This window comes from Phascolarctos cinereus, unplaced genomic scaffold (genome assembly GCF_003287225.1).
Source record: "Phascolarctos cinereus isolate Bilbo 61053 unplaced genomic scaffold, phaCin_HiC Scaffold_4;HRSCAF=312, whole genome shotgun sequence".
NCBI lineage: Eukaryota > Metazoa > Chordata > Mammalia > Diprotodontia > Phascolarctidae > Phascolarctos > Phascolarctos cinereus.
In genome coordinates this window covers 229263413-229284285 of record NW_027555847.1, presented here as the reverse complement: position 1 = coordinate 229284285, position 20873 = coordinate 229263413, and the positions used below count along the sequence as shown (strand labels likewise).

The 20873-nt window shown below is 40.2% G+C and overlaps 1 protein-coding gene and 1 pseudogene across 1 annotated transcript in view; both read left to right on the top strand.

Moving 5' to 3' along the window:
- Positions 1 to 20873, top strand: part of GABBR2 (gamma-aminobutyric acid type B receptor subunit 2) — an 822765-nt gene that overhangs the window by 704639 nt on the left and 97253 nt on the right. The gene's annotated exons all lie outside the window — the stretch shown is intronic.
- LOC110223213 (small nuclear ribonucleoprotein G pseudogene) lies at positions 13444 to 13638 on the top strand (annotated as a pseudogene).

The window sequence follows — 20873 nt, the reverse complement described above, 5'->3', positions numbered from 1 at the left end:
GTGCAATGGATAGAGCACCAGCCCTGGAGTCAGGAGGACCTGAGTTCAAATCCGGTCTCAGATACTTGTCACTTACTAGCTGTGCGACCCTGGGCAAGTCACTTAACCCCAATTACCTCAACAGAAAAATAAAAAGTAAAATAAAAGAAGAAGGGTTGCTTGATTCTTTAGGAACCATGAGTTCTTTTTCTTTTGGGAGGGGAGGAGAAGCGGGGGCGGGGGGGGGAGAGAGACAGTGTTGAGGATAGAGGAAAGGACTGGACTGGTTATGTCCCCAAGGAGTTGCTTTGACTATTTATGGTCTCATCAGTGGGGAAGTCGAGAATTTACACCTTGTCTAAAGATTTCACACTTTGTAGGGGAGACAGATGAGAGACCCCTCCTGTGGCATATCTGGATGTACCATCTGGGCATTAAGAGAATTGCTATGTGAGTTCCAGAAGGGAAAATTTTTAAAAGTTCCTAAAGGATTAGGAAATAAAGGGAGAGACATTTGGGTTATCCTAGAGTGCTGGGCCTGATGTCAGGAAGACTCATCTTCCTGAGTTCAAATCTGGCCTCAGACACTTACTAACTGTGTGACCCTCGGCAAGTCACTTAACCCTGTTTGCCTCAGTTTCCTCATCTGTAAAATGAGCTGGAGAAGGAAATGGCAAACCACTCCAATGTCTTTACCAAGAAAACCCCAAATGGGGGTATGAAGAATCAGAAGCAATTGAAAAACAACTCAGCAACAAGGAATTCAGTAGGCAAAGAGAATTCCATTAGAAGATTCCAGGCATGGAGGAAAGCCCATGTAATGGCCTAAGGAATGTTTGAGAGATAGAGAGTATCCTAGTTTGGCTGAAACATATTTAACAATAATGAACTACTGCCAAGCCTGAGATTCTGAGGCACTGAGACCTCTCCTTCTCCTCCTCTAAGGGGCCTCTCTACATAACTGCATAACCGGGTTCATCCTGTGGGAGCCTGGCCTCTATTGAAATGGATTAGGTTCTTTTTCTAACACTCTTTGGCACCATCACCTCAGAGCCCGTGGAAAATTACTTAAATCTTATGTTTGGGTAATGTCTAGAGTCTCTCCAAAAAGCAATGAATAGGAAAGTACATATTACACAATACAGATCAGGTATAGAAGAGCTATTTATTTCCTCAGCACAAAGGAAATGCTTCAGATAACCAAGACCTATAAGCATGCATTGACAGAGACTTAACAAGCAATAGCAATAACGCAATCCTGTTATCCTTTCCTGGGAGGATGATATTTTAAAACATCCAAGACGTGATGCAGTTCAGAGGGCTGTTAAATATTTTACATTTCATGTTAGTTCTACACCGTCCACACAGTCCCTTACTGGTTCACATCTTCTAATATGGCAGCCCAGGGATCCGGAGCCAGAGTGGCTATCTTCTCCTCTCTTGAGGCCTTTAGGAATACGAGGGACACCCCCAGCCCTGACCAAGCACCCAAGATCCCCAGACCTCTCAAACTCACAAGGTGAGGCCATGTCAGGATCATGGCTCGTCACCTACGATCAGGCAAAGAAACACAAAGCAGAAGAGGTAGCCTGAGGTCCAGCCTCAAGCTCCTCTAGGTGAGCGTTTTCTCTAGCTACCATATGGGAGCCGTCACCATACTGTGGAGCTGAGAGAAAGGAGAAGCCTAGCAATGGAGAGGATGGGCCAGAAGCTGCCTCTCCTTTTTAAACTGGTGAACTCAGGGCAGCTGGCCCTGGAGCCAGGAGGACCTGAGTTCAAATTTGGCCTCAGACATGCAACACTTAACAGCTGGGTGACCCTGGGCAGGTCACTTAACCCCATTGCCTAGCTTAATAAAAAATAAATAAATAAATAAATTGGTGAGCTCCATTCTTAGGGCTAAAGGACCAATGACAGGCATGCTTCATTATCCTGATTTGCCTGCATCCCTCAGCAGCAAGAAGACATGGGGTCTGGGGCAGCTAGGTGGCACAGTGGATAGAGCACAGGCCCTGAAGTCAGGAGGACCTGAGTTCAAATCCGGCCTCAGACCAAACACTTGACACTTAACTAACTGTATGACCCTAGACAAGTCACTTAACCCCAATTGCCAAAAAAAAAAAAAAAGACATGGGGTCAGCCAGATGCAGGCAGGGCAGCTCTGTGCATAACTGAGGTTTACATTACACATAGAATATGTGGTTTACATTACACATAGAGTATATGGAGGGGCATAATATCCATCAGCCTTTGACCACCAAGCACTACACTGGACCCTGAGGATTCAGAAACAAAAGTGAGACAGTTCCTGCCTTCAGGACCTTAATATCTAGTTAGGGAAGACAACCTGAATGTATATACAAATAGATAAAAGGTGATGGGGGCAGGAGAAACAGACAGTAGCAGTTGGGGGATTGAGAAAGACTTCATGTACTATATAAGATGGCCCTTGAACTGAGTCTTTTTTGGGGGGGCAGGTGAGGCAATTGGGGTTAAGTGACTTGCCCAGGGTCACACAGCTAGTAAGTGTCAAGTGTGTGAGGTCAAATTTGAACCCAGGGCCTCCTGACTCCAAGGCTGGAGCTCTATCCACTGTACCACCTAGCTGCCCCTTGAGCTGAGTCTTGAAACAAAGGCATGCATTCCAGAGATAGGCATAGAGATGGAAGCTGGAATGTCATGTATGAGGAATAGAAAGGAGAGTTTGGCTAGATGAGAGGGAAGGTATGTAATAAGGCTCGGCAAGTAGGTTGGAGACAAAGTTGTAAAGGCTTTGAATGCCAAATAGAGGAATTTACATTTGATCCTGGAAGTAACAGGGAGCCCATGAGGTTTATTGAATAGAGGAGTGACATCATCAGACCTGTGCTGTAGAAAGATCACTTTGAAAGCTGAGCAGAGAATGAACTGGAGTGGGGAGAAGTAAGGAGAGAAAAGTAGGGTGGTGGCAGATTGGGGGGGGAGGGAACTTGAATACTCAGCAAGGATTTTGAAGATACTAACAGTATTTCCTTTTTGGAAATTTCTCTGTGCGTTCTTTGGTCAGGTCCACATTTTCTTCTCTCACTTTAGTTTTGCCCTTTCTGCAGGTTGGCATGGTTACAAATTATTTTTGATCTGACAGCTTTGTTCATTTACTATAGTTTCCACAATACACTTGGTAACTTCAAACTGTTGTTTTCTCACACATGCCAACTGTCAGGGGTAGGTCTGATGTTGGTACCCTGTTAGTTCAGGAATAGGAAGTTAAAAGGCATTTGCCAGTCAACAAAAGGAAATTTGTTCAGCCCTATGGATATACAACAAGGGTATGAAAACACTTAGCTTCTATAGATTTGCTGCTCCTCCTTATCTCCATATGAAGGCACAGATGGTCAAGGCAGATGTGGGGTGATCGTTAGATACCCACCAAGTTGGAGGCCCCAATTCCAAATAGATGAGATTTTTTATGATCCTAGGTGACCAGGAAGCTATGTTTTGTTTTGTTTTGGGTTTGGGTTTTCTTGGTTGGGCAATGGGGGTGAAGTGACTTGCCTAGTCGCACAGCTAGTAAGTATTATGTGTCTGAGGCTGGATTTGAACTCAAGTCCTCCTGAATCTAGGGCCACCATGCCACCTAGCTGCCCCCGACCAGGGAGCTATGTCAAGAGAAGCAGAGGTCCATCAGGTCCTGGTGACAGTTTTGTCCCCTTTTAGGGAAAATTAATCCTTGTTGCAAGAGGGGAGGACCCTGGTGGGTATTGGTCCTTTCATACCATATTAGAACACAAAAGTTGTTTTCTCAATTCATGTATAATAAGAAGAATTAAAATAATAACTTATGCTTACACAGTAGAGTAGATCAGATAAAGCATTAAGTACTTCCTATGTGCCAGACACTGTGCTAAGTGTTAGGAATACAAAACACAAGCAGAAAGGACAGGCTTTGTGATCAAGAAGCTCCCATTCTGGGAGGGAGGGAGACAACACCTAAAAGGTAGCTGAAGAAGGGGGTCAGGGGTGGTGGGGAAGGTACCCACAAAGGGGCAAAGGAGAACAGTTTGGAAAGTCAGGAGCTGAACTGGATTAGGAGTGAGTATAACTGATATGGGTAATTCCTCAAAAGGAAATTCTGGGGAGGAACTCAGGGAATGAAGGAAGAGGCTTCAGGAATGGAGGCATTTCCAGCTTGAGAAGGCAGCTGGAGTGGAGGTGGGAAAACTCCATGTAGTAGAGAGAACATTGGACTTGGATTCAAGAGACCTGAGTTAGCATCCCAACTCTGCCATGTTATAGCTATGGGACCTTGGGATGTCATTGTATCCCTCTTAGTGAGACTTTATTTCCTCATCTGCAAAATGATGATCTCTAAGGTTCCTTCCATCCATGTAATTCTGTGACTCTGTAATCTCTTTGTCTCTTTGTCTCTGTCTTTCTCTCTCTCTCTCTCTCTCTCTCTCTCTCTCTCTCTCTCTCTCTCTCTCTCTCACACACACACACACACACACACACACACACACACATTTGTTTGTTTATACACAGTCCATATTTACTATAGGTTAATGAATTGGGGGGAAGACACAGGCAGGGGATGGGAGGAGGGGGTGCCCAGGTGACATCACAAAGAAGTAAGGGTTTCTAGGGAATGTCTCCTGAAACACAGATTTTCCCTTGGTCTTTTACAGAGTAGAAAGAGGCTTGCATAGCCTCTTTTCTTTGTTGTCCCCGGGTCTTCTAATTGGTGGGATGCCTTCTGTGCCCCACCTCGACTTAACTCTCCACATGTCTTTGCTCATTAGCTCAGTACCCAGTGATTGTTTTCAGCACTGGGTCGCCTGCGAAGCTATCCAGATGTGTGTGGGCTGTGGGAATTTTTCATTGTTAACAATGCTGAAGATTTATCTATTAGTAATTCAAAAGATAGGAATGTTTTATCAGCAATGAAAATGCAGTCCAAAAAAAACCCCAATTTAATCGATTTTATTTGACCAAAAGTGCACAGTTAGAAGCTTTGAGCTAGTCACTGATCAATTCTGATCAAATCCATTAGCATATTATTATTGAACAGACTAAATTATTCTTGAGAACTGCAGGGTATATTTAGTAAGGAATATCTTGGTCCTACCTTCAGATTTACATCAGTGATAATGGTTTTCAGTTACCATTGTAGCAGTTTTATAAAATGGTACCAATATTCACCATGCCCCCAGGAACCAAACATTGCCCAGAATTTTGCCACTTAAGCTAGAAATTCAGGTGGTTGGACCTTGTTGGCCCACCTTGTCCTATGTTGTTAGCTGTGCTAACCTAATATTTTAACTAACCAGTTCAGGTAAAAATATTTTAAATAGAAATCTCTTGACCTTCACCCAGGTGTCTCCATTTGATCCATGCGCCACATGGTCCAGTTCAGAGGTCAGCAAACTGAGGCCCATGAGTCAAATCTATCTTTCCACTTGTTTTTGTTTTACATTTTAAAATGTAAAAACCATTCATCATACCAAAACAGTCAGTAGGCTGGATTTGGCCCATGGGCCATGGTTTGCTGGTTGGGCCCTGGTCTAGACGGTTGATTGAGACCTCCATAGCAGTGCTGTTTTTCTTTAATCACTTCCATATATTAATACTTATACTTCTTAATACTAACATTATGCTAATAACTTAGTAACATCCACACAACTTGTTGATCTTACTTCCCTGACATCTCTTGAATCCATCCCATCTCTGTCCATTCGTACAGTCTCTCCCCACATCCAGGCCAGAGTCATCTCTTACCTATGTTAATATAATGTCCTTCTGATTTTTCCTCCCAGCCTCCAGTCTCTCCCTTTGCCCACACAGCCTCCATAGAACTACCAGACTGATACTCCTAAAATGTGGGTCTGATCATGTCATCCCACCACACACGCACACACATTCAAAATTCATCAGTGGCTTCCTATTGTCCTTAGTACACAATACCAAAAAACATGCCCTGTATATTTATCCTGTATATATCCTATTTGTATCCAGTTCCTTGCATGTAATTTCCCACATTAGAGACTCTGAGGTCCTTGAGAGCAGATACTGATTTTTGCCTTTCTTTACATCCCCAGCATTTAGCATATTGCCTGGTACATAGTAAGCCCTTAATAAATGCTTCTTGACTTGATTTGACCCTCTTATTTAAAGCTCTCCACAGTCTGACTCCCATCTACATGTCCAGGATTTTTCCATAGTATTCTTTCATGCTTTTTCCATCTTAGTTAAACTGAACAGCTAGCTGTTTGTTCCCTATACTTAACATTTCATTTTTTGCCATAGAGCAAGCAGTCCCCCATGTTTGAAATATATTTTGTCCTCTTCTTTGCTTCACGGAACTCCCAGAATCCTTTAAAGCACAGCTCAGGAGTACTACCTTCTACAGGTGGCCTTTCCTGATTCCTTCCCTAGACCTTAAGTTATTAGCATTCTCTCCCTCTTAAAATTATTTTACCTTACTTTGTGTATGTTTTGTATTTGTTTACATGCTATATTGCCTGTAATAATATATAATAATCCTTGAGTACAGGGACTGGTTGGTTTGTTTGCTTCTTTGTTTGTTTTTGGAGTTGTTGGGGTTTTTTCCCTATCCCTAGGACCTACCAGCTCAAGGTATGTAGTAGGTGCTTAATAAATGTTTGTTGAATTGAAATTAATTGAATTTGATTTCACATAGACTGCCAACAACAAACAATATAGGCATGGAGTCTTTACTAACATTTTACATTCCTGCTTGATTCAGGGACAAAAAGTCGGCCTTACAATTACGAATTGATCCATTAATGTAAAATCAATTTGGTTCACCCTTACAATTACTGTCAGCCTGTGGGCATCATTATTGATTCATCAGTTACCAGCCAGCTCATTCTACTCCTGTCCTAATGGAGTACATGGAGAGAACTGGAGTTGTATTTCTGAGATTACAGCTCCTCTGGACCTTGTGGTTCACCCAATCTGATCAAATATTCTGTTGTTTTCCTCTGTCAAATAGTTGAAATAAATAACATGTGTTAAAATATCTTTTGGCTTCAGTGAAAAGCATTTTAACTGTTATTCTCCTTGACCTATATTCACATTTTTTAATTCCCTTTAAGGGAAGTATTTGAGATTCAACAATCCAATGTAATAAACATATATTAGCAAAACATTGGATAGGTTCTAAGGTGAAATACAAAGTTCAAATAAGACGTGGCCCTGTACTCATGAAGTTTACAGTCTTATAGGGACACATGCTCTGATATCTAGGGCAAAACATATTATGTCACATCCCAGGAAGGGAAAGATATTACTGATAACAACATTCAAGGAAGATTACCTAGAAGAGATGGCACTTGACTTGGGAATTCAATAGACCTAATTCACAGTGTAGATGAAGGCACAGAAGGCAAACACGGGGCTTGTTCAAGGAACAGGAAAAAAAAAGTCCAAATAATGTATCCTTTACATCCTCAATTACTAAATACATTACTGTTAGCAGCCTTTAATTTCTTACAATGCCATTGGGTTCCAAGTACTTAGGGGAAGAGAAGACTATTTGAGACAGTAAGATTCTTGAGCTCAGGAACTATATGCTTTCTAAACTCTCCCAAAATCTAGCATAGTGCTCTGTACACAGTAGATGCTTAATAAATGTTTGTTGAATGAGATCAAAACAGACAGATTCCTGTTGGGAGTCAGATTGTGGGAAGCATTAAATAAGAGAGTCAAGTCAAGTCAAATCCATAAGCATTTACAAGTGCTTACTATGTGCCAGGTTATTTTAAAGGGGGTGTGTGTGTGTGTGTGTGTGTGTGTGTGTGTGTGTGTGTTTCTACATACAGAGACTGAGAGAGAGAGAGAGAGAAAATAGAGGTTCTAGACCCCTTTGGCAAACTGATAAAGCCTATGGATCCCTTATCTAAATAATGTTTTTATGCTTAAAATAAAATACATAGGAACTCAGTGTGGATACTTGATCACTTTAGCCCCCTGCAGCCCAGAACTCCTGAGCTCAAGAGATCCACCAGCCTCAGCCTTAGGAAAGAGGAAACTATTTCAATTATATTGAAATGTAGTTATTGAATTTTTTTAAAGACAAGTCATGAGTGTCAGGTTAAGAACCCTTGGTATTGAGAGTATGGCCAGAGAATCAGCCTTGGGATCAGGATGACTTAATTCACATCCTATCTCTAACACATTTTGTCTATGTGACCCTAGACAAATTACTTAACCTCTCGGTGTCCCCAGGCAATCTTTGAGATTTTAAACTGCAGAAATTGTTGAAGTGAACCAGTAAAGGAAGTTTCCTTATTGAAGCTTGTCATACCAATGTAATCACAGGTCCAAAGTAAAGAATAAAATAAAATAAAAAATTTTAATGAGTATCTAGACTGACTTTTCAAGGACTTGTGATTTCTTCAGGATGGAAATTCCCTAAAGATTATAACCTAACTATAACTTGAAGTGTTAGATAATTACCTAAGTATTAGAATGTGTGACTTGGGGCAGCTAGGTGGCACAGTGGATAGAGCTCTGGCCCTGGAGTCAGGAGTATCTGAGTGCAAACTCGGCCTCAGACACTTGACTCTTAGTAGCTGTGTGACCCTGGCAAATCACTTAACCTTGATTGCCTCACCAAAAAGAAAAAAAAAAAGAATTTATGACTTGCCTAGGATCACATGGCTAGTTAGTGTCAAAGGTGGGATCTTGGCCAAACCTTCCAGGTCTATCACTCTAGCTTCTATACATAATAGATCTATTTTCATAGATGTATTTTAGTGGATGTGGTAGTGCACTAATCCCTGCTGCTGAGAAGGCTGAGGCTGGTGCTGAATCTCTTGAGCTAAGGAGTTCTGGACTGCATTGGGCTAAGCTAGCCATACTGGCAGAGTCCAGAATCAGTATAATGTGACCCACGGATCAGGAAGCTACTAGACTGCCCAAGTTATGACACACTGGCCCACGTGGGAAAGAGCGCAAGACAAAACTCCCAGGCTAATTAATAATAGGATCAGCCAGCGCCATGTATATGCACACACATCTAGACAAATGTATGTATTTGTGTGCATACACATACATATATAATATGTGTTTTATAAATGTGTGTTATACAAACAAATGTAATATATCAGGAAGGGAAGATGGTATAGTTTGGTGGTCCTCTGTCTCTCTGGAAAGAGCAGATTTGGTGACTATAATTTCATCAATGTTGGCACAGATCATAACCCACCTAAAACTGCCCATCCTGGGTGATTCTTTTCCATGTCCTTCCAGAGTCTTCTAATAGAGGGCATATCCAGCCTCCCAGAGTACTTCCTCTGAATCAAAGGATCTTCAACTTTCATGTGTCATGTACCCATTAGGCCATCTAGTAAAGTCCATGTGTCCCTTCTCTCAATAACTTTTTAAAAATTCATAATTAAAGGAAATGCTAAATTTTAGAGGTTAGTGAAAATAAAGATGCAAAATTTTCCCATTCAAGTTCACAGAATTCCCCACCCTGAAATCTATCAATGGGCAAGTCAAGACCCGCTTAGTCCAGGGGATACCAGAGTAACATTTGGCTTCTTCATATATCATCCCTAACTCTCCCTACATAGCTTGTTCCACCTAACCATACATTCCCTAGATGTCTTTTATGCCACGGTGCATATACATAATCATTATTAATGTGTGGAAGCCTATTTATACCTACCATGTGTGTCTGTAACCCTTTGTGCTATCTGTAACTCTGATTCTTCTGATACTGTGATGTTCCATGATTCACAGTCACATCTCATCATGAGGAAAGTATATGCATATGTACATAGGTATGTATATGTGTATACATGTGTATGCATGTTTGTATACATGTGTGTAATGTGCTCTAGCATGTGGCATATGCATGCATATGTTCATGAATGAGTTCATACATGCATGTGTACTTGTAAACAGGAGGCAGTGTGGCACAGTGAAAAGAGTCTAGCTTTGGAGTCTAGGGACCTGGGTCAAAATTCCAGCTCTGACATTTACTTATCTGTGTGTAACTTAGCCCAAGTCACTTAACTGGGCCTCATCTTCCTTATCTATAAAATGAAAGGACTGAACTCCTAAATCCCTAAGGTCTCTTCAAGCTCTAAATCTATGAGAGGTTAGGTGACTTTCAAAATCACGAAGACCTGGGTTCAAATCATACCACTGACCCATACTGTCTGTGGGATCTTGGACAAGCAAGTTACAGCCCCTCTCAGTACCTGAGGCAATTCGATAAGACTCTTGAGTTAACAGAATATTTGCTGATCTGTAATGTAAAGGGAATTTACCACTCATCATTAGGAGTTATCTACACTGATGAAATCACAAGTCTGGATCCTTAGATTTATAAAAGTAGATACAAGGGCAGCTAGGTGGTGCAGTGGATAGAGCACCAGCCCTGAAGTCAGGAGGACCTGAGTTCAAATGTGGCCTCAGACCAAACACTTGACATGTACTGGCTGTGTGACCTTGGGCAAGTCACTTATCCCCAATTGCCTCACTAAAAAAAATAACCACACAAAATAAAAGTAGATACAGACAAATATATGGCCATCATTTTCCCTTCATGGGGCACCAGGAAAGGATTTTCTTAGTAGAATGCTAGAATCAAGCAGCACTGGAAACATAAAAGTTGTCATAATAAAGAAAAACTAAAGATAAAACTCCTTTTTAAAAATCTTTGGGGGCAGCTAGGTGGCGCAGTGGATAAAGCACCTCCTGAAGTCAGGAGGAAGGACCTGAGTTCAAATCCGGCCTCAGGCCAAACACTTGACAGTTACTAGCTGTGTGACCCTGGGCAAGTCACTTCACCCCAATTGCCTAAAAGCAAAAAAAAAAAAAGGTAAAAATCTTTGAAAAAAACTCTGCTTCCTCTGTGATCCCCTACCTTCAAAAAAAGGTGGGCCTGAAAAAGTACGGATCAAAAGGTTTATTTTCAAAGCAAAGAAACAAGACAGCAAATGAGCTCCATGAGGAGAAACCATCATTCCAAATAATTCCGCGCCTCTAGTTTTACATAAAGCATTATTTCAATCCAAAAAACTGATGCTAATCTATGTTGATTGGGTTACTAAGTCAGTTATTTGTTCTGAAATAATTGAATTTCAATCTAACAAATGTTTATTAGGTTCTATGGTTTAGGGCACTGTGCTTGGGTCTGGAAGGGCTACAAAGATGAAGAAGGCACAGTCCCTTCCCTCCAGAATGAATATATGAATACATGAATGAATAAAAAAGCTTGGTTTGGGAATGAAAAAAATCCAAGAAACCTGACTGCTCACATGTCTTAAATGAGATGGGAATCACACCTGTTCTTTCCAGGGAGATGGAGCATCAGCAAATCTTATTAGCATCTTCCCTACCCCCTTGACACTGACACCTGGCTTACTGATGTAACCTAAGGACCACAAGGACCTTGCTATGTGCACCAGCACTGCACCCTTAACATCTCCACACCTGGCCATATGCCTTGCAGCTAAACTTTATTTTTATATGTTGTCTCCCCCAATTAGAGAGTGAACTCCTTGAAATCAGGTTTGACTATCTTGTTTCTTATGTTTCTGTCCCCAGCACTTAGCATAACTTCTTGGCACATAGTAAATGCTTAAAAATGCTTTTTCATTTATTCATTTAAAAAGCATTTACTAAGCATTTACTCTGTGCAAAGCTCAAGTTTACATTCTAATTATGCTATACTATACGGCTCCAGATTGTAGATCCTTGCCATCTCTGCAGAATCAAAATTGAAGGTGACCCAAAGGACAATGCAGAGAGACTGGTGGTGGGCAAAAGTAGATGCAGCATATTAACAATAACTTGTATGGCAAAAGTTTTGTGAGAGACAATGAATGATTGGGTGGGCAAAAAATGAAGATAGCACATATTCACAGATAGATGCAATACAAATTAGACATTAAGTGCAAAGAAGAGGGCCATTTAAATCACCTAGAGAAATTCAAGAGAGGAGAGGTAAAAAACTAAAAGTAAATAAATAAACATTTTTAAAAGAAAAAAAAAAGGAAAGGCAAGGTAACTTCCAGCTATGGAGTCAGGGAAGGCATCATAGGAAGGCAGCCCCTGAATTGGGTCTTAAAGAAACAGATTGATTTCCATAGGAGATATTTCATGCCATGAAGATGACATGAGCAAAGGCAGGAAATGGAAAAAGGAGGGATGACGCATAATCCAGTTTGGCTGAAATACAAAGTGTTATATGGAGAGAAGTGTTATATGGGAGTGGAATGAAAATGGCATGCAGAATAGGAGGCAATTGATTGTAGGAATGCTGAGGCAGCAGCTCTCCCAACACATGAGCCATCCATTTTCCAACCCAGTCAAAAACAAAGACCTCCAAGCACTTCTAATTCACTTCAGAAAACAATAGCATGTCGAGTCTCGGCAGGCAGCCCGGTAAGTGACAGTGAGACTCTCACAGCTTCCTGGCCTTTCTGCTTCCTGGCTACCAAGGTGAAAACAACTTAAGGAAAGTTTGGAATGGGGTAGAATTTGAAAACCTTTATCTTATTGCCGTGGATTTGACATTCCTCTCTATGGAAACAACAGATGTGAGGTCTAAAAGTCTTTAGCTAAAATTGACTCACCAACTGGTGGCCTGTGCTGATCATGTTTCTATGGAAACAATGAATAGACCAAAAAAGATTTTTTAATATTTAATTTTAAGTCTTTGCCTTATTCTTCTTCCTATAATCTGTCAGAAAAGAAATACTAACACTTGTACAAATGATCTTCAAAAACTTCTGGTCGATATACATATCTGTTCAAGGTATGTGTGTGTATGTATACACATACATATTGTACAAGCAGATCTATGTATACATATGTGCACGTATGTTTATGCGTATATACTATGTACATTTATATGTTTTTGAATTTAAAGCAGATTAAAGTTCAGAACATGTTCTCTAAAGGATATTTAATAGAGATGTATCCCAATTTAATGCTTTGATATTAATATATGTATGCATATGTGTATAGCTGCATATATCCGTATATTAAGGGCATGTAGGAATATGTGTATATATAGTGATATCCCAACTTAATATATTGATTTCTTATGTGTATTATGTACATATGCACATATATGATAGCCATATCTTACATATGGGTATCAAAGCATTAAATTGGGATTTATCTCTCCATATACAACCCTTGAATTAACCTGTAAATATATATACACATCTATATGCACATGTATACATATAATATATAAATATCAGAACATTCAGGCGTTAGAGGTGACAAATCACAGACTAGATTTGAGGTACCTGATCCAACTTCTTCCTGAAGCATGAGTTGTCTCCACAGCATCCCCAAGCAGTCACCCAATCTCTGCTTAGAAAACCACCAGTATTGGAGCCTGAGCAAAGCCAAGTATTGCACAGGGAGGAGGCAAAGGGCTGCAACTGAAACAAAATGAACAAAGTGTAACCTCTCAAGATTAAAAAAAAATGTATGGACAAGAAGCTGTCATTGAAATTAAATGGTGGGAGGACCATCCAAGGAATATTACAGGGATGTAATCCATTTATGAATCTTGTGATTGATGAATGTGTAGAAATGGCACCAGGTGGGCAACAGAACAATATTGGAATAATGGTAATCTAAGGAAACAGTATCATTATGTTAGAAGCCTTAGAACGAGTATAAGAAATGAAGAACTGTCGGTGCCCTAGATCTCCGTTTATCGTTTACATTCCCAAGAGCCTCTTTTTCTTTGATACATAAAATTAGTCATTATCTATTCTTTGTTTAACTTTTTGAAAATAAACTTTTTAGTAAATGTTTAAAAAAGTAAAGAAAACCACCAGTATGAACATCAATTACCATCTTAACCCAGATGAGTCAAAGTGCTAGTTAATAGAGTGCTAGAGAAAAGAAGGAAGGAAGGAAGGGAGGAAGGGAGGGAGGAAGGAAGGAAGGAAGGAAGGAAGGAAGGAAGGAAGGAAGGAAGGAAGGAAGGAAGGAAGGAAGGAAGGAAGGGAGGAGGAGGGAGGGAGGGAGGGAGGGAGAGAGGGAGGGAGGAACATTTTTAAGTGCTTGCTATATACAAAGACAGCACCAGGGATATAAATAGAAAAGTAAGACAAGTTCCTGTCCTCAAGGAGCTCACATTCTAATGGAGAAGACAACACATAAAAGGAAACTAGAAGAGGAAGGAGTGTTTGTACGGAGGAGAAGCCTGCCACAGCTAGGATGCTGAGAAGTCCAGAGAGTGACTACCTCTGAGAGTCAACTGAGTACGGCCCCAGGAAATAGTGGTCCAGGCAAGGGACTTGTCAATCAGGAGTTGAATTACACTCCCCTTTTTCATCATATCACTCCACTGTTGGAAAACTTTTAGCCACTACAAATCATCATTCTAGTAAATCATATCCCGAGCTCTCTACTTGACTTTCAAAGCCCTTCATCATCACCATCATCATCACTCAACTTTATCTAGTATTTTGAAGTATAACGGGAGTTAAGTGACACTACCAACTTCACACAGTTATTAAATGCTAGAGCCAAGATTTGATCTTTTGATCCCAAGTCCAATGCTCTATCTTGCTCTAATTGACCAATTAATCATCTTTCTCCAGCTGCTTCCCAACATGTATCTTCCAATAGAGTCCAGCTTGTTTCTTCACTGTCCATTAATATACCCAGGCTTATTCCTGCCTCTAATTCTTTGCTCATACTGTTTTCCTTGCCTTTTTGACTCTCTTTTGCCTGTCCAAAGTCTTCTACGCCCTGTTCTAGTCCTTCTTCCTCCATGAAACCTTCCCTAACCACTCTTAACTCTCACTGATTTCCCTTTAATAAAACTGGGGAGTAACCTGCAAACAAAAGTTTCTCTTTCTGGGTTCCTGCCGTCACTCCCTTTGAGTCATTTTCTATTGCTATAATCTAAGAGTATTAGAAAAGGGTTGGATTTCTGCACTAAAGACCATACCCTTGGGTTCACAACCCATTCCCAGGGGAGCCCTATCCTGACCATGTCTGCAGAAGCCCAGAACACTCAGAATCCATCCAAATGCATGATTACCCTTTACTCCAAAGTAAGAAAAGCTCGGGTGAGATACCCCCATTGAGATCAGTTACTAAACATCAGTCTCATGTTGCTTGATTACCTTGGCACAGGTTTAAAACATTAAACGTTCTCCTTAAGTTTCTCTCAAGACTCTCTTTGCCTTCATTCTCCTTGTGTTTGGTAGCATGTGTGTTAAAAACAAACAAACAAATACTAGTTTGACCTACTTACTCTGAAAACCCGAAGTTGGACTCTTTTTCTAACCTCCTGGATCTCAGGATAATCCAAGTCTTTCTTGCTTGCTCTTGGGTCTACTTTCTTTGACCTTCGGTCAAAACTTTTCTCTTTACCACCTAGTGCAATCAATCATTGGCATTTGTTGAGTGACTGCTATGTGCCAGCCGCAGTGCTAGGCACTTGGGATACAAAGACAGAAGTGAAACAGTGACTCCCCTTGAGAAGCTTACACTCTTGCTGGGAAGACAACACTTACCTAAATAGGTATATTCAAAAAGATGATTTGGGGTGTGAAGGAGGCACTACAGCCGGGGCACCATCACCTGATGTTACCGGAGCTTTATCCATGAGAATCTTCTGATTAGCCTCCCCCCTGGTTTGAAGCTCTCTCATTCTGTCTCTTGTTCTCTGTGTCTCACTCTCTCACCCCTCTTTCTGTCTCTGTCTCTGTGTCTGTGTTTCTGTTTGTCTCTTTGCCTCCATCTGTCTCTCTGGCTCTCTGACTGTCTCTGGCTCTCTGTCTCCTCCTTCTGGCTCTCTCTGTCTCTCTCTAACACACACACACACACACACACACACACAGTGTGTATTTGTCTCTCTCTGTCTCCATCTGTCTCTCTGTCTCTCTGTGTCTCCTCCCTCTGGCTCTCTCTGTCCCTCTCTAGCCCTCTCTCACTCTCTCTTGCTTTCTCACTCTCTGTCCCTCTCTTCTTCCCTCTCTTTCCCTCTGTCTCACTCACTCTCTAGTTTGCTGTCTTGCTCTCTCAATCTCTCCTTCACTCTCCCTCATTCTCTCTCTCTTCCTCCCTCTCTCTCTTTCCCTCTCTCCCCCTCCCTTCCACCCTTTTCTCCCCCCCCTCCTCCCTCTCTCTCTCCTCCTCCCTCTCTCTCTTTGTGTCTTTTTCTCTCTCAAACAGGGAAAAGACCTCAGAGGTCATCTAATTCTAAACAGGAATCCTTCTTACAATATGCCCAACAAGAGTCGTCTATCTCCATTTGAAGACCCCCAGGGATGAGAAGCTCACTACCTCATGAGGCATTTCATTTCACATTCAAAAAGCTCTCATCACTGGAAAGATTTCCTCCTATGGAGCCATAAGCCACTTCTCTGAAACTTCTATTACTCCTGACTCCAAAGTCAGATTTAATGACTTTAATCCTTTTTCCATGTGATGATCCTTCAAATACTTAAAGATATCTATCACATAACCCTCAAAGTTTCTCTTCCCCAGACTAAACCATTTTTGAGGTTCCTACTAATGTTAAAATTCTAGGATTTTAGTATTCTGGGATTCTAGTATTATAATTGTTTATACATGTTTGTACATGCATCATACCCCTAAATAGATTTTTAACCTCATAAAGACAAAGACCATGTCTTGCCATTGTATATCTACTAGTACTTAGCATAGTATTTTGTATACAGTATTTAATAAGTGTTTGTAAACTTGAAGCTCTTGTGTGAGGCTACTTAAAACTGTAGTTAAAAACCACACTTGACTAACTCTCTCATATAGTTGTTGTTTTTTTTAATTCAGCATATAGTAAATCAGACTCCAACACATTAAAACGTAGTGAGGAAAAAAAAACTTTTACTGTTGAATTTCACACTTTGCATCCATTTCCAAAATGTATTATATAGTAAGTGTAGTCTGTACTAGATACTTTGGAGTATCAGGCACAGAAAACCAGGCCTTTTTCACATTAGGTTCATAACCCAGTGTCTGGGTGATAAAATTAGCTAAAGAATGATTTAAAATGTTATGTGAGAATCAAACCAAAATTGGATGAAGGCAATGTAGGCAGCTGCTTAAGGTACCACAAGGCAAAATGCAAGGTGAAACACTTTGCAATATGACTTTTTATAAGGGCTTATATTTTGAATGCCAGAAAATTCCACTCTGCAACAAGTAGGTACCTATTTTGTGTTAAGTTTAGTGGAACTAGGGCAAATGAATTCCTTTCAATGCCTTCCATGCCCCCTGGCCAGCTATTTTCTGGACCTTGCAAAATGACCTTGAAGCAGCACTTGGAAGGAAGAGGAAGAATTGTCGATGTTTACTTAGGATTTGTGCCATATCAAAAGGCCCCATCCCTTTCCCAATATACCAACAACCCAATGTGGAAATTATATACCCCATATTTCCTAGAATGGTCTTGATTTAAAATATTTTATCTTAATGTCCTCATAAGCCATTGAAATGTCCTAGAAATGCCAATAGTTTAGCAAATGGTAATTGAATTTGTCAAGTAAATAGGAATTAGAAAAAAACACAGGATTTCCAGTTAAGATAATGGTGTAAAAAATCCTAAAGAAGTCTAGTTCTCCCATAGACACTCAAGCAAAAATCTAAAAGGGCACGAGATGAAACTATAGTCAAGAAATTGAAAAGAAATACCAGGGGGAAGCTAAGTGGTGCAGTGGATTCAGGAGGACCTGAGTTCAAATCCCATCTCAGACCAGACACTTGACACTTACTAGCTGTGACCCTGGGCTTAACCCCAACTGCCTTGCGCGCACACACACACACACACACACACAAAAATACCAGTAAGTGGTTCCATTCAGTTCATTCTGACACAAGGCACTTGAAAAAGGGTCATGCCAGATAGGCAGAAGTCAGCATGAGCTTTAGCAAAAGGGGCCTAAAACTTGTGGATGCTCTGAGCAGGGACAAACCAGGATGATGATGAATTAATGAGAACCCCTCTCAATGGCTCCTGAAGCCAACAGGATGAGCAGCAGTGTGACACTAGAGACAATCCCAATATGTCACTGAGAAGAGAGACAGGACCAGACAGTGGTATAGGATTAGGAGCCACAGCACAAGTAGGGGCCAGCAATAAACAGGCAACTAGGGCCCCTCAGGGCCTCAGAAGAGGATGGAACCTAGTCCCAGTTCCTGATTGGGGATTGTGCAAGGAGGAGTCAAAGACAGGCTGAAGGCAGCACACAAATTCTCAAAAGAAATAATTTTTAAAATTGAGAAGGAACAGGGTTTGTCAGCATCCAGTCTCAAACTATACTACAAAATAATAATCATCATTAAAATTTAGTTTGGTTAAAATATAGACATTTTGATCAATGGAAAGGCCATGAAACCCAGAAGCGATCAAATGTGACAGCATTGTATGCCCAAAGAGGCCAACCACTGAGCTAAGTATTTAGTATTTGAACAAAACTGTTAGAAAAAATGGAAATAGTCTTGAAAAAAAATTAGGCTCAAATCAACATCTCACCACAATAAACTAAAAATAGATTCAAGACCTAAATATAAAAGATCATATCATAAGCAGACCCTCTAAGCCTTCAGGAGACAGAAGTAGAAGCCAAAGGTTATCATCAAGGGCAAGGACCTAGTACCAGCACTGATCCACAACTGCAGTAGTATCCGACTACAAAGGGGACGAAACCAAAAGGTGCCTGTCCATCCTACCTAAAAGTGCAGAAGCGCGGGAAGGTCAGCCCCAGCACAAAGTACCAGTCTAAGGACTAGGCTGAAGACAGGAATAAACAAAAGAAAACTCCAAACACAGTGAAGAAATACTATGGGTCAAAAGAATTCCAAGAAGCAAATCCAGAAGACAAAAGTACCTCTGAAACAAGTAAAAAGTAGACCCTCTGGGAAAAGAAGGGCTTGGCCATAAGGATTCAAAGAGTGGCTGGAAAAAATGAAGAGATGAAAAAGGAAATCGGAGCCCTTAAAGAAAAAATTAGAACAGGTGGAAAGCCTTCTCCAAGTACTATACTCACTGAAAAATAGAATGGAGCAAACAAAACTCAATGATTCCATGAGACAGCAAAAAAAAATATTAGAAAAAAAATCAAAAGACTGAAAATTAGGACGTATAATGTATCTACTATCAAAAACAACTGACCTGGAAAACAGGTCGAGGAGAAACAATTTAAGAATAATTTAAGGATTCCCTAGCCAAACAAAATGCCTGAATATCATATTTCAAGGAATCATAAAAAGAAGCTGCCCAAATGCACTAGAACCAGAGGGCAAAGTAAAAATAGAAAGAATGTACTGCTCAAATCCAGAAAGAAACTTCACATTGAAAACACTAAGGAATGCCATAACCAAAATCCAGGTCAAGAAAAAAATAATGCATGCAATAAGAAAGAGGGAATGGGAGCTAAAGAAAAAGGAAAGGTACAAGAGGACATGGTGGTGGGAAATACACAACTGATCATCATAACTCTGAATGTGAATGGGATGATTATCAATCCAAAAATACTGAATAAAATATTAACAAAGAAGCTACAGTAGAATATCCGGAAGACTACACACTATGCAGGTAGCTAGGTGGCACAGTAGATAGAGCACCAGCTCTGGAGTCAGGAGCACCTGAGTTCAAATGTGACCTCAGACACTTGATACTTACTAGCTGTGTGACCCTAGGCAAGTCACTTAACCCCAATTACCTAAAACTTAAAAAAAAAAAAAACTGGGTTCTATTAATACCAGGAAAGGGTTGGTTCAATATTAGGAGACTATAACACAATAGACCATATTTTAATACCAAAGCTATTCAATGATATTAGGATAGAGATAGGGACTGGATCTCAGATTTCAGTGGTATAGGGAACTCTTAGATAATCCCCTTACCAATGCAGGTCGGCACGTTTCTGCAATTTATAATCATAAGAAATTTGCCTAAAATACCAAGATGTTGAATGGTTGCCCAGCCAGATGTGTCAGGAGCAGAGCATGACCCTATATTTTCCAAAATCTAAGGCCAACTGTCTTTTGACTACACAATTCTGCCTTATATAAATAGATGCACAAAAGCTTTCAACAAAATACAACTTTTTATGCTAAAAAAAAAACAAAACCTCATTCGGGGTTGAGAATCTCAGGCCCACAAGGCTGAAAACGTCTCATGCCCGCTTGTCCTTACAGACTTCACCTGGCCCTAAGTGTTTTATCACTAATAAACTTTTCCTCTGGCTGAAAAAAAAAAGTTAAAGCATAAAGCTTTTCCTTAAATGGGAAACCATATCTATCCAAAAACCAAGTGCTAACATTATGTATAATGGAGAAACTATAGAGGCTTTTCCATTAATACCAAGATAAAGCAAAGATGTCCATTGTCACCACCATTATTTAATATGGTTTTAGAAATGCTAGCCACAACAAGAAAAAGAAATTGAGGGAATAAACAAAGCTGAAGAAACAAAATTATCACTTCTTATGTATGATTATGATTATGGTTTAGTTAGAGAACCCTAGATATTAAACTAAAAAGCAATTGAAACAATAATGTCAGTAAAATAGCAGAATATAAAATAAGACCACAAAAATCATCAGTCTTTCTATGTGTTATCAACTAAACCAAGCATAAAGGTAGAAAAATAAATTTTACAACTACAGGCTGTAGTTAATTAAAACTAATTTTGAATGTAGTTAACTTGAAAATTTTGAATCATCTGGAGTCCAATATACCCACAGGAATTATATGAATGCAACTAAAAACACTCTGCATAAATAAAGACCTCAAAAGTTGGAGAGGTATCAGTTTCTCATAACAATACTACCTAAATTGATTTACAGATTCAGTGCCACACTAAGCAAACTACCAAATGATTTCTTTATAGAACTAGACAAAATAAGAACAAAATTGATCCAGA